Below are 14,232 nucleotides of genomic sequence, written 5' to 3' on the forward strand. Positions count from 1 at the left end.
AAAATTAAATGGAGAGATATCAAGTGCCTCTCCTGGCTGCTGAGTAGACTCTTCCTTGTCAAGCAATGTGATTCCATGACCATCTTTAAACATAGCTAAAACAATTGGGTGGGTGCCCTAAAATATACTCCAGAATTTACAGACATTACCTTGCTTGAAAAGGTCAGTAGTGCCTGAGGGTGGTTATTGGCATTGACACCCATGGCCTCTTCCACCTAACTTACATTACTGAGAGAGAGAGAGAGAATTGGGCCCATTTCCAGGTAAGGGCAAATTCCCTATTGTCCATTCATTCCATCAGAGATGAAAGCCCAATCAACCTACTCACCTCGGAGGCAAGAGCTTAGGAGCAGACTAGCATGCTACTTATGTTGGCTTGCCATAACTTCACTTCCATGGGTGATTTACAAGCTCTACCAATGCTCTGCCCAAGGAATTACATGCATAATCCCATTTACTTGCAGGTATTCTTGGCTAAGTCTCTCACTGCTCATAGCACGACTTGTTTGGTTCATTGCAGGTGATTGGCTCCCCCGTTCCGTAGGTGTCACCAGTCTAAGGGGCCAGTCCACTTCCCTCCCTGAGGCTGTACAAGATGGCAATGGCTGCTCACCCCCATCCTTATATCCTTGTTCTCCCAGTTCCTGTGTTGTTAGTCAAACAGAAATGGTGACTGTCGTTTACTTGAATCATTAACAGATTCATTAGAAAATGTCTTCAGCACCTAAAAGTCTTGAAGCGGACTCCTGCGTTGCTGTTGCATAAGCTGCAAGTTGATCTTTTTTCTTAGTCGTGTTGCCAAGATGTGGAATGATGGTCAACAGGCAGCTAATGAAACACCTTAGTAGGTATGAAGTCCTCTTCAACACTTTGGTCCTAAAATAAACATGTCTGTTGTTAGAGTTGCATCTCATTTTTTCAGAATTGTACGTTATGGAAAGAGTTTGACGAGTTCTTCCTTTTTATCATCTGTCCTTGATTTTGTGACTTATGCAGTCTCTCCTTGTTTAAAACCTCGCTGCACTCGCACCTTACTTCACAATGGAAATGCTCTTGCTCTCATCTAACCTAATTCTACCACACTTTCTTCCTAACTTTTCAAACTTTGCTGCCTGTCACTACCTCCTAAAGTCTTACATCCTTACCTCATTGTAATTACCTAAAAAAAAAATAATACTGCTTTTCCTAATGAAAATATTTTATTTCTGTATTATGTAACATCTATTTGGATTGTGCAATATGGGTTTGTACTATACAAAATATGTATTTAACATTTAATTGAAATGTATATTATGGATTTGTGCTCTTTCTGTACTATGTATATGTATTTCTCTGAAGCTTTTCTCCCCAGGACTCCATTGAAAATGGGCTCCTTGTAGCCCAATGGACTATCCTGGAAAACAAACTGCAAATAAGTAAATTATGAAATGTCCCTTCAATAGAGTGGTCTTCAGGTGCATTTCTCTGTTGGGGTTTGCTTTTATACCACTTTATTAAAAGACATTTTAGGCACTAAATTAAATTTCTGGATGTGTCTCACATTTGCTGCTTATTAGGAATGGCCTCCATAGGTTTCTGTTTGTAATCCCTCCCCCCATTCTTCATCTATGTGCCAGTAACCTGTACTGCTGTAATGGGAAATGTCAGATTATGCAGTGTCGATATTTAATAGTTTGTTATTTTCTCAAAGGTGATTTCATCATGATATCAAAACCATTGTACTGAAACGTTTTCTTCCTGTAGCGTAGGTTTATTGTGAATAGGTTTTAACTGAGTCTGCGTTAAAAAAAATTCTTTTTGGCACTGTGGTTCTAGGTCATAACAGGGTAACACTGCTGAGGGCTTCCTTTTTTGAGCTCCAATATCAAGGTGTCCTTTCACCGGAGACATCTAAGTGCTCTGCTAGATTAGCAATGTAATCTCAACAAAATATAGGCTAACATTTCCAAAAAGGTCTTTGGCAGGTTGGGCTTCTCTTACAGTTGTTTCCCAAGCAAATTTAACACTGTGGATCCACAATAATAGCCATGATGCTATTATCCATGTTAGTTCTGCTGTAGCTGCAGTACCAGAATTACAGAACACAGCATTATGGGAGCTCTGCCATGTGATAAAATTTATCTGGTCAAATGTTGTCTCTACAATATCAACTCCTTGAATGGAACACTACCAAAATATTTTTACATTTGATTTGTGTACTGTGAGACTAAAGTCAATGCAAGCAATATTTGTACCGTTATAGGGTATTTTGCTTTTCTCTACAGTTGTGTGAACTTGGAGTTAATTGTCCCCAACAAGTTTTTAATGTTTTCACCCATGGGTTTAGAGGGTGTGTGTGTTTTAGTGAATTTACATCACTGAGTTTAGTGTCAGCAGGTTGTGGAGTGAATTCTGTTAAGGGATCCATGCTTTACTGATGGAATAGCCAGATGGTTCCCCTCACCGTGGCTGAAGTGCACAGTACAACACAATGCATGAAACTTTAGGCTAGCCTTCAGTTATTCCACTGGTTCTGTCATGCCAAGCTTTGTCTTAAATATCATATAATTAATATTGCTAGGACTATGCTGATTCCTATTTTGAAAAAAAAAATAGCCTGTACATTCCCATGTGTGTTATATCTTGAAACTTTTAAAGATTTCCAGGAACCTTGGCACTGGACATTGTCTTAATGCCACAAGTGTATGGGATAGTTTGCTAGAGTCTATCCTTGAGCAGTTTCCATTACAGGTGTTTCAGGTGGTTTAAATTCACAAGAATACTACCACAGTAGTAATTAAAGACCCTGTCAGTTACAGTGGAATATAAAGATTTGTAAAACCTGAATTTAACATTTCAGCTATTGCATTTATACAGATTACACTGAACTGCAGATATGACAAATCTAAAATGGACCTTCTTTAGTTTAATGGTATATAATAGGTCTAGAGATAATTTTAAGTGGTCCAGGTGAGACCAAGGGTTGCCCTTGATGATTTGGCATCTGATTGGAGCCCTGTTGTACATGTGACACAATGAAGAGACTTCTTTTCTTCAGTATCTAATCCTGTTTCTGTTACACTAGGAGGTCCTGCTGCTATGAGAGGGCATTAATGGATCTACACTGTACTAATTTTAACTGCTGTAACAATGCAATTCTCCACTTCACTGTGTAAATATTCTTCAGGTATGTTAAAAAGGACAATGGCATGTCAAATTGTTATTAAATGCTCCTCTGTATCCCCTACCCAATATTTATTTTCATTTTTTTTTGTATTTTTATTCTGATGCATTGTTGTAATTTTACAGGCACTGACCTCCAGGTCTCTTTTGAAAAAAGGAGTTCCTGTGCTGTACATAGTAAAATTACTAGCCAGCATTTAAACTATTAAGTGAATAAATACATGACAAAAAATGAAATGTGACAGCCAATGATTCAAGCATGTCAACACATGTCTGATGTAAATGGGTCTACAACTATCATTTATCAAGGTAATGTGAAGTTGTATTGAAAAAAATCAAAATCTGTAGAGTCCATGAGTCGGCAGCTAGTACACTAGCTTGGGGGACTTCCCCCTGTGTTTTTCCAAATTACCATCTGTCAGTACTTTGGCTTTTCATTATAAATAGGCCATGCCTACTCTGAGTAACATAGTAAAAAATAACTATGTAATGACTATTTGCTTTTCTTATTAAATGTATCATGTTTCATTACTGTGACTAGTTACAAATAAGGATAGAATGCTAGAAATGCAAAGGCAAAAATAACTAAATTTAGCAGATTTAATATAGAATGTTCCTTTAGTGTTTCTGCATGTGATTTTCTTGAGAATTTGGTTGAAATGCATGCTAATTATAAGAAAGAAAATGTCAAATCCATTGCAGGAAAAACAGGAGTGAAGGTATGTCCTTTAGAATTATGTTTTAATTTTGCACTGTTTGTGTGTATAATCATATAAGTTCAATGCCATGTTTGAGCAGATGCTTTTGCATCACACACATTTTGTTTTACTTCTTTACATATATTAATTTTAACTAACAGTAGTTCATTCAATTACCTTAGCTCAATGGTTTGGAGGAGACTATAAGCCTGTACCATTTGCCTTTTAAGTGTATTTAGCATTCTACTTCCACTCCAACCCTATCTTTTAACCTTTTGAATGACTATGGATTCTCTCATAACCATATGTTCTAGATGTCCATTCATTGGGTCCACAACTTTCAATGTGAAGTTCTTTTGGAAATACACAAGTTCCTACAGCTCACCACTTTATCCTTCCTGTTTAATGACCCTTTTACAACTGCCTGCATGTTTTATATCAGTAGTATGCTTACCCATCTCTTCCTGTCTGTAGTGAGAACAGCTGTATCTCTTCTAGTCTGTGGTCCTATCCTCTCTCCTCAGTGCCTTCCATTTTCCAGTAGCTTTCCACTGGGCTTCTTTCCAATAACTTGATGTTCTGTTCTTTCCGTGATCTCCAGAACTGCATGCAGTACTCAGTGTGACCTCTCCAGAGCCTGGTACAGTTTAAACATTGCCTCTTTTCCTCTGGAGTCTATTCCTCTGAAAATGTAGCTCAGCATTCTTTTTAGTGTTGCCACTTTGTTTGCACTTCTCAAGCATGATGCCATCAATGCCATATCCTTTTCCTTCTCTGTTGCCATCAGTTCTGCTCCCCAAGCTGATACTTCACACCAGAGCTGGATTTGCAGTGAACCTCAACTGCATCTTTTGCCCACTTGGTCAGTCCCCAGCCCTTCACTCCTGCATGTGATATACCAAAGAAAACCAACCAACTGAAAGTAATGAACCCCTGACTGACCCCTGTGGTTCTTCATTAGTTAAGTTCCATTTTTCTGATGTTGTCCCTCTCACCACTACTCTCTGTGTCTTCCCCCTTCAACCATGCAACATACCAGTTCATCAGTCTTGGTTTTACCATCACTTCCCCTTGTTTTCCTAACAGTCATCTATGGACCAAGTCAGAGGTCATGGAAAAGCCCAGGTAAGCCATATCTACTGGAGCTCACCTGTTAAGTTCATATGTAATCCCTTCGGAAAACTGGATTGGGTTTGTCTGATAGATCTTTCAGGCCATGAACCCATGTTGGTTGCTGTCTTAGAGATTACTTTTGTTGTGAGAAAAATAACAGTTGTTCTTCCTAGGATTCTCTCCATGAGTATCTCTTCCATTACTGCTAGGTTACTAGGCCTATAGTTCTTCACCCTCCCCTTGTATAAAGGTAACCCACTTGGTGCCTTCCTCATCTTTTGCTCCTTTGCTCTGTCAAGTGACACATTGAAGATCACTATTAGCTGGTTAGTCAGATTCCTGAGGACTCTTATAGGTATCCCATTCATCTCTTATATTGTATCCTCCCTAAGGGCAGCCAGTTCCATCTCTACTTCCTCTCTCTCTAGCCTTGACTGTAGCCAAGTATGTCTGACATCTCCCAGTCTTCTATTATTTCCCACCAATCTTTGGGAAGGTTTGTCTGTCCATCCCTGCTTTTTGATATTTATTGAAAACATCCCTTGTTACCTTTTCTGACATAGTTTGTCATCTTTCATTCAACTTGTACCTTTGCCACTTTTTTTTGTTCTTCTGGTAGCCTCTTTGTAGTGTGCCTTCTCCTCACCCTCTCCTTCCTACTTCTTGGATGTTGCATCTTTTGCCTTGTTTTACTCATATTCCCATGAAGCCCCATTGACCTTTCCCCTCTATCATACCTCTTTCTCAAATCCTTATCCTTAGTCCTGAGTACTCCATCCCTAAGCCACTCTCACATCTTGCTTATTCCTTCTGATTATTTGTTGTCTCTTTATGTGTGTGTGTGTGTGTGTGTGTGTGTATGTGTGTGTGTGTGTGTGTACACACACATGTATTTACATACTAAACTTCACAAATGGCATGATCACACTTGCTTCATACTTTTTTTTTTTTGCATCCTGCAAGACTGAGCTTGATGGCTTTTCTATTTCTATAGTTATGGGGTCAGAGATTCCCAGACAGCCAAGAGTCCTACAGCCCATTGATTCCTGCTTGGGAATCCCCATAAGCTTATCTACTTGTGACAAGAGTCTGCTGGTAGAGAGTGGACCAGCTGTACTGATTCTGTAGGACAGCCTACCCTCTACCACTGCACAGTATCTCCCTCCTGTGCAGCAGCTCTTCTGAGGTTCACTATAACTGACTTTCAAGGGATCCCTTCAGCGTACAGTGTGACTTGCAGGCAGCAGCACTGGCTCAATAGGCTTGAGCTCCACATGGAAGACACCTACTGTTGTCACTCAGTGTCATCCATGTGGTGAGCCAGAACCATCTCCCCTAGGACGGGCAAGAAAGCAGGAACCACTCATTCTCTTCCTCACTTGCCAGCTCCTACAAGCACCTGAGATACAATTTGAACTCAGTTCACCTGCGACATAGTCAGGGCCTTATCCCTTTACTCCATGGTGAGGCTGTCCATCTGAAAATACTTGACCTCATCTGCCTCCATTAAGGCCATATCCAGAATTACATCCTTTCTGATACAGTCCTGTATCAATAAGCTCTTATTGTCCAAGCCCTAGATCAGCTTCCACTTTCTCTCTGTCTTTGAGCTCTGAATCTTACAATCTGGTACTTACAGATTCAGATAATCTGAGAATATTCTTCTCCAGCCCTCTGTTCTTTATTCTCTGCTTCAGCTTTTCATCCTTCTCCCTTAATGTGTCTGGAGGAAAGTTGCATTGCATTGATCCATTAGCACTCCTTCTGGCTAGTGTACTTAACCTGACTTTAGACTCTACATATTCCCATTCCTTTACCCCTTTCAAGAGGTAGCTTCCTCCTACATTCTGACATGACATTTCTTCTTTGATAAGGGCTTATAACTTCTTCCTACTCAGAAATCCTGCATTACAAAGTAATATTACCCTACTATGTTCTGAGTCGCTCCTCTTTGGCCCTTTGCTATGTGTTGGGGTTGCCACCTTTTGTTGTGGTTAAAACCAGACTTTGGCCACACCCCCCACAGCCCTGCCCATACCTCACCCACTTTCTGCCCATTTTGTGACATCACCATGTCAGCCATGGTGGAACACCCTCTTTTTCATGTAGGATGCCTTTTTTTCTGTGGATTTCCTATTTTTTTTTGTACAAAAAAAAATCTAGTAAATCTGCTGATTTAGCAAACTCTGATAGTCTCTTTATTTATTTTTAAACATAATACAGGAGTTTGTATAGTGTTTTCCAGACTACCAGACAATCAGTTTAAAAAAATGGATAGGTGGCAAAGCTACTATGTGTTAATTAGTTCCTTATTACTGTTGGTCTTTAGCATATCCAATAAGATGTAAAAGCAGCTTAAGGCAAGATATTTATTGCTTAAAATAGAATGGCAACAAGGTGAAATATGCAAAATCTAAAACATTTTTAGCATGGCAGATTTAAGTACCTGAAACAAGACACTGGCTAACTTTTGTGGCATTTTCTGGAATATTCTTTCCAATCAGCAGAATAATGCAGTCTTCATTTACTACCTGCTAAGACTTTGCAACACTTTTCATTGTTCTCATTTCTGAACTGTTTCCCTTGTGTGCATTAATTTTCTTCTTACCAGCATTGCTGTATTCATTACAGAACTTGTAATAAAACAAGAAAAAACTGCAAAGACATATTATCTACACATCTGTTTATTCTAGACAAGCAATGCTGTAATAACATGTATACATACTTTGCATATCGTGGAAATCATATGCATGTACTACATATTGTGAAAACTGTCTGGTAAATATAAACATAAATTAAATGTATTTCCTTGAAAAATAATATAATAACTCTAATAATGCCCATTTGTTAACCAGGTAGATCCAATGGGCACACAGTTCTTTACAGAAACAATCTGGGAGTACTGTCTGCTTAAGTGACTTGCTCAAGGTCATACTGTAGACAAATGAGAACTGAGGGAACCACACCCTGAGCAAGAGGAACTACACTTCACAACTTTAACCCTCTGTACTAACTGTGAGAATCATTGCTGATACAGTTTTCTTCAAGAAACGAAAGCAATAAAAAAAATCTATTTTAACAACTGAACTAATCCCCTTATCAGTATTGCTATAAAATGAAACTATAACCACTAAAAGTAGCCCACCGTTTCTAAGCAATCATTCCCCATGATGCACAAACACAAAAATGTCTTTTTTTAAGTCTTTTGTGCTGTGTGATGCATCACATTTAACTCAGCAAGTAGTCCTGCCACTTTTCACAGGATCATAGGAAGTTACTAGGCTATTGGCCCTGAGGCCCTTACAAGCCTAGTCAAGAATTTACTCCATGTTCCAACAAGTCAGCACCTGATGCCCCCATCCATCAGGGACACAGGTGGAATCCCAGGGGTGTATTTTCTTTTCCCCATCCAGTTATCCAGGTTGCACTTAAAAAGGGTTAATGAGGTACTTTGTTTGACATGGAGTGGGAGTCTATTCCACAGAATGGAGGAGTCTCTGCGACACAAATCTGTTCTGCCAAGTCCTATTAATGTCAAAGACCAGGTTGAGGTCGTGCATGTGAGTTACTCGAGTGGAGCTTGACTTGTGAATATGCAGCAGTCCCATCAAGGCGGGGTCTGAGAATGCTTCATATGACAGACAGAGGTCACCTATGAGGAGTCTGTAGGAGGCTGAGTAGAGGGGCAGGGCCTTTAGCCTATCAGTGTAGGGTGGATGTTTGAGGCCCTGGATTCTTTTGGTGAGGAACATATGTGGTCTGTCCAGCTGCTGCATGTGCTTTGTGAGGTACATGCCAAAAAGGGCATTCTACTCAGTAATGGGTCTTATAAGGGAAAAATACAGGGAGGTTATTACTACCTTGTCCCTGGATGAGATACCCTTACTAATGAAGTGGGCCATGTAGAAAGCTTTCCATGCAATGGAAACAATATGGTGGTCAAAAGTCAGTTTGCTATCAACCTGGGTGCCCAAGTCCCTCATGACTGATTGCATGCTTAGGACCTTGTTATTAATGTGATAATTTGTGGGGCTGTCACTCTCCCCAAAGGGGATGATAATGCATTTTTTTGACATTCAGTCTGAGGCACCAGTCATTTGTTTGGGTGAAACCCTCTTAGAGGATGTCCACATCACTAAGGCAATTGATGACAGCACCCAGCTTGCAGTTATCTGCAAACTTGGTCATCCATAGCCCAGTGGTTTTCGCCTGCACCTCAGAAAAGTATATCCCAAACAACAAAAGCCCCAAGACCAATCCCTGGGGTACACCACTCAATATGGGTCAATTGTTTGAGGTGACTTCACCTATTTTGACTAGATGAGTTCTGTCAATGAACCAGTTTGCTACCCATCTGGTAACATAAGTATTGATGCCTAGTTGAGAGAGTTTATCTAGTATACCCGAGTGGGGAATAGTATTGAAGGCTTTGGCCAGGTCAGGGTAGGTGGTGTACATGATCTTCCGCTCATGCATGGCTTTGGTGACTATCGTAAAGAAGTTGACCAAATTTAACAGGTATGACCTCTCCTTGAAGACACCAAACTGTGTGGGATTGAGTGTTTGGAGGTTGCCAATGTCCGTGTTAATGAGGTACATGATAATCCACTCCATGGCCTTGCAGATCAGGCTAGTTAGGCTTATGGAGCTATAATTTCCTGGATCAGTGGACACTCCATCTTTGTGCAAAAGGATGACAGTGGCTGTCCTCCACTCAGCTGGGATGAAGCTGGTACTCAGGCTTTGGTTGAATAGGGTGAATAATGGTGCTGCAAGCCTCTGCCTGAGTTCATGTAGGATGTAGCCTGGGATGTTATAGGGGTCCCACAGAGGCTGTATTTTTTGCCTTTGAGATAAGGGGAGGGAGCAGGTGCTAGTGATGTCTTGATTTACTGATGGGGAGACAGAGGTGTGCTGTTTTCACTGAACATGTCTGCCAGCAGGTTGGCTATATCTACAGAGTTTGTGTATTTGGTGTCCTTGACCACCAGTTCTGAGCAGATCTGTGTGTTTTCTTTGAGATTGTGGACATAAGTGAAGAAAGCCTTGTGATTGACTTTAGTAGATGTGGCCAGTTTGGACTCAAAGTTTGTTTTGGAGTATTTCACTAGTGCTCTTATTTGCTTGTTCAGGCCATGGAGAAATTGCTTCCAATTAGGCATTTGCTTCTTCTTGGTCCTGGACAACAATTTTCCCTTTTTATTATAGCATTTGTTTATTGCAGATGTCCACTAGACAGGTTTACTCTTCCTTGAGGAGGAGGATTTTATGCTTTTGGGTATTCTTGATTCCATCCGGCTATATAAATGCTTGTGTAGTACTTTGGTGTAGATTTGGACATATATGCCAGTTCCTGTAGAGGGGGAGGGAGGCTGTGAAGCTGTTTATACGTTCCATCAGAAGGTTGTAATTAGCTTTGGAGAAGTTTTTTGTTTGACCCTAGCTTGGGGGGGTTGAGGGAGATGGTGACTATAAAAGTCACAGCTTTGTGGTCAGATCTTACCAGGGAGGATTACACTGTAAGGAAGTTGCAGTGGCTACTCATGCTGGTTAATACCAAGTCCAAGATATTTTCACCTCTTGTGGGGGGTATTGACCAGCTGGTCCAAGGCATTTGCATTGACAAAATCAGAGAATCTCTAGGCATTTGTGTTTTGGCATGAGTACTTCTTCCAGTCTGTGGTTGAATTGTTAAAGTCATCCAGGATCAAGGTAAAGGGTTGAATCTTAATAGATTCAAAGAGGTCCAGATAGGTGGAGTGGGCATCTTGAGTCACAGTTGGGGGCCTGTAGCTAGCTATGATTTGAATAGGGGTCCTGTCAATGGTTACGTGCACCTGGAGTGTCTCCTGTACATCATACTGTTTGACCAGCTTGGAGGTGTGTATGTCTTTAATATATATATATATATATATATATATATATATATATATATATATATATATTGCAACTCCACCTCCTTTTGATTTGCTGCCCATGGTTTGGGGTCTGAATGTATGATAGCATGAGTAACCTGGTATGGCTGTGGTGCTCTCTGCAGCTTTGAATCAGGTTTCTGTGACTGCACAAATGTCACCATCTTCCAGGGTTAAGAATGCTTGCAATGAGTGCAGTTTCATATTTAGACTCCTAGCATTTAGCAGCATGGCCTTTAATTTGCGTTTTGATTAAATTTTCATGTTGTTAGTTTTGTCCTCATGGCATTGCCTAAAAAAGGCACCATGGGGGAGGCAAGAGCCTTTGCCAGGAGCCTGAAGCCCAAGGGAGACAGATGCAGGCCATCTCTGGCAAAGCATTGTGGTTTGTCAATCATGTCTTCCCAGGCTGTCAGGTACTGGATCCCCCTGGAATGACACCAGAAACTAAGCCAATTATTAAAGTCAGGCATGTTCTGTTTGTATTGAGGCATCATTCTGGGTAATGGTAGAATGCTGCTTATGGCTAGGAACATACCTGCCTGGGACACATGTTCACTGAGCTCTTCATATAGTCCAGGGAGGTAAGTCTTAATCATTTATGCCAACGTGGACTATGACAGTCTCATAACAGTACATGCTGCTGAGAGACTATGGTGGATTCTGGCACCTGACAAACAACTAACTGTGATTTTCTCCTTATCCAGCCTGGTGAGGGGGCACATCTGTGTGTCTCACAATGGAGTCTCCTATGACTAATATGTTGGGCTTATGTTTTCAATGTATCCTCCATTATTTTTCTTAACCTTTTATAAATATGTTACATTTTCTTCCTTTACCCCAAGTAATTAATTAGCCATATTTTGCTTATGTGTATCTCAAACTAATTTGAGAATTAATAATAATACATTACCAAGCTCATGCTGGAAAAATCTGAATATGAAAACTGCCCTTTGAATTTTATCTTTGGTTCCATGTAATTTCAGGAAACTGATTTTTTGTGTAATATGTTCTGGATACAGCTACAATATATTAGTTATCACTGGTTTGAAGCAGTTACCAATTTGTGTTGTTACCACCCTCAACATACTGATTAATTAAATCTGCTACTAATTCTAGATCATGAGTAATTTTTACCTTATAAGAATAAGAAAAAAATATGAATTTAGTCAAAACAGCTTTGCCAAATGAATATTTCATGCATCTGGAAATTTGCACTTGCATATTTCTTTCCACTTGGCAATAATGTTATTTTAAACAGTTTGGTCTCTGACCATATTAAATGGCATAATTTCATCATCTGGTCTTTTTAAGCTCACAAATCAACCTCTGTTCAATTAATGTTCCACTAAAATTTCAGTACATAAATGTATAACCCACATGTTGATTATTTTCCTTTGAACAAATGCAGTGTATAAAAACTGCATTTTACAAAGAAATCCAAATACTCTCAGTTCTGTCCTTATTGGAAGTACAACAAATCAAAACCAAGTGTTTGGCATAGCTAAGGACCCATTTAGACACACAAAATGCAGCTTTTCCTGTACTGCATCATCTAAACCTAACAAAACATTTTGATTTACTAGTTAATACTTGTAAACTTCATATTTTTACACAATGCAGATGCACAATGTTCAGGCAAAACATATTTTCAGTGTACCTGAGTTCCTGTTACCTATAACTTAAGAGGTTTGTGTTCATGCCTTTTTTCAATTAAGTTTTGTGGTTAAAATCTCATTAAAAGACATCAACTTGTACAAGCAACTTACACTTTCATTATGAAGTCTTTAGCAGTAAATAAGATAAAAAGCAAAAGATACTTGCATTGATATCATGCATTATGCATTTTCCCTGCATTTGAGAATAAAAATGTGCTATCAGCAAGTTAATTCTCATGTCAAACATTAATTCTAACTTTTAGCTCCATTTATGACAGCTTGTAAAATTAAAGGTCCAAACTATAATCAAGCAAAAATAAAAGAAAATAAACCTGAGATAAAGTTGTCAAGTTAGAATTTCATGAATCGTTTCACTTACAGCCAACATCTGCAACTCATTACATTGAGACCAAGCTGTCACTGCTGCATCCAGTTTACATACCAGCACATTTGGAATTAAAACCAGTTTAATTGTGACTGTTTTAAAATGTCACTGCACATAGAACATGTAAAATGAAAGAAAATATTAAAATCAAAGTCTCATCTTATGCTAAGTTTTTTGTCTCTCTTACTGAAACAGGCAGCCTGAAGGTTAGAGGTCTACCTTTTGCTGCAAGGAGTGTTTCATCTCTGCAAAGGCATTTTGTAAAAGTCTTTTGTGTAGAACAGATAGTATGAATGTTTGTCTGGAACTCAAGGATTCATGGCACATAAACTGGATATAAGTTGAATGCATTCTGTGCTTATCAAAACAGTTCTCTTACAGCTATAGTCACTGAAAACAGTCCACAAAAATGAAGATTAAGTAGATTTTCTTTTTTTCTAAGCTGTGCAGTACTTGTCTTGTGACAGTTGAGAGGATTGCACATAGGTTAATGTTTGATTTATCTTGGAGTAGAAACACTGAAAAACATTTCCAGGTGGAATACTGTCTTCTGTTTTAAATTATGGCATATTTACATTCATCTTTCCTGGACAATTCATAATAAAAAGACCATGTAATGAACTCAAACATATACTGTGTTTAGACCTTTATCCATTTCATGACAAAACCATACTGCAAAAAAGTCAAACTTTGAAACATTTTTGTCATAACAAGTACAGTAGAAAAAAATGGGTCCTGTCTTTGAACATGACAGTTTCTAAGAATCCCCAAAGCCTTCCTCAGCCATCAGTCTATCTATGAATTATTTTTTGTTTTGCTCCTCATATGCAGTTTATTAGCAATTATTTCACAATTTGCTGTACTAGACCATGCAGCATACCATTCATTTTCTCCAAGACTGAAAAGCATTAATTTATTAGCTTATCTCCAGGGAAACTCCTTCATCTAAACTTGCAACATACAGCTGCTGTACTCATGCCTCACAGACTACAAACATTTTCTCTGCTAGCTTACCTAGGACTAACTCTGAAATACAGAAATTCATTTTGACAGGAGTTCTGAAACTTTTATTTTAGTACTCTTCCTCTAACACTATGTTATACATCCTTGTATTATTTTTTTATTATGTGCATCCAACCCCCTCTTCTGATTCTATGTCAATCCTACCCCTTCCATCACATCTTAAATGTCCAGTTATTCAGATGCACATTTCTAACCTAGCATTAAGCACCATTGTCCCTTCTGGGCTAATATGGAATTTCCCTCCTTTCCATCTTAGTTTAATGGTATATTAATTGAAA

This window comes from Protopterus annectens, chromosome 8.part1 (genome assembly GCF_019279795.1).
Source record: "Protopterus annectens isolate FY-2018-M chromosome 8.part1, PAN1.0, whole genome shotgun sequence".
NCBI classification, from domain to species: Eukaryota; Metazoa; Chordata; order Ceratodontiformes; family Protopteridae; genus Protopterus; species Protopterus annectens.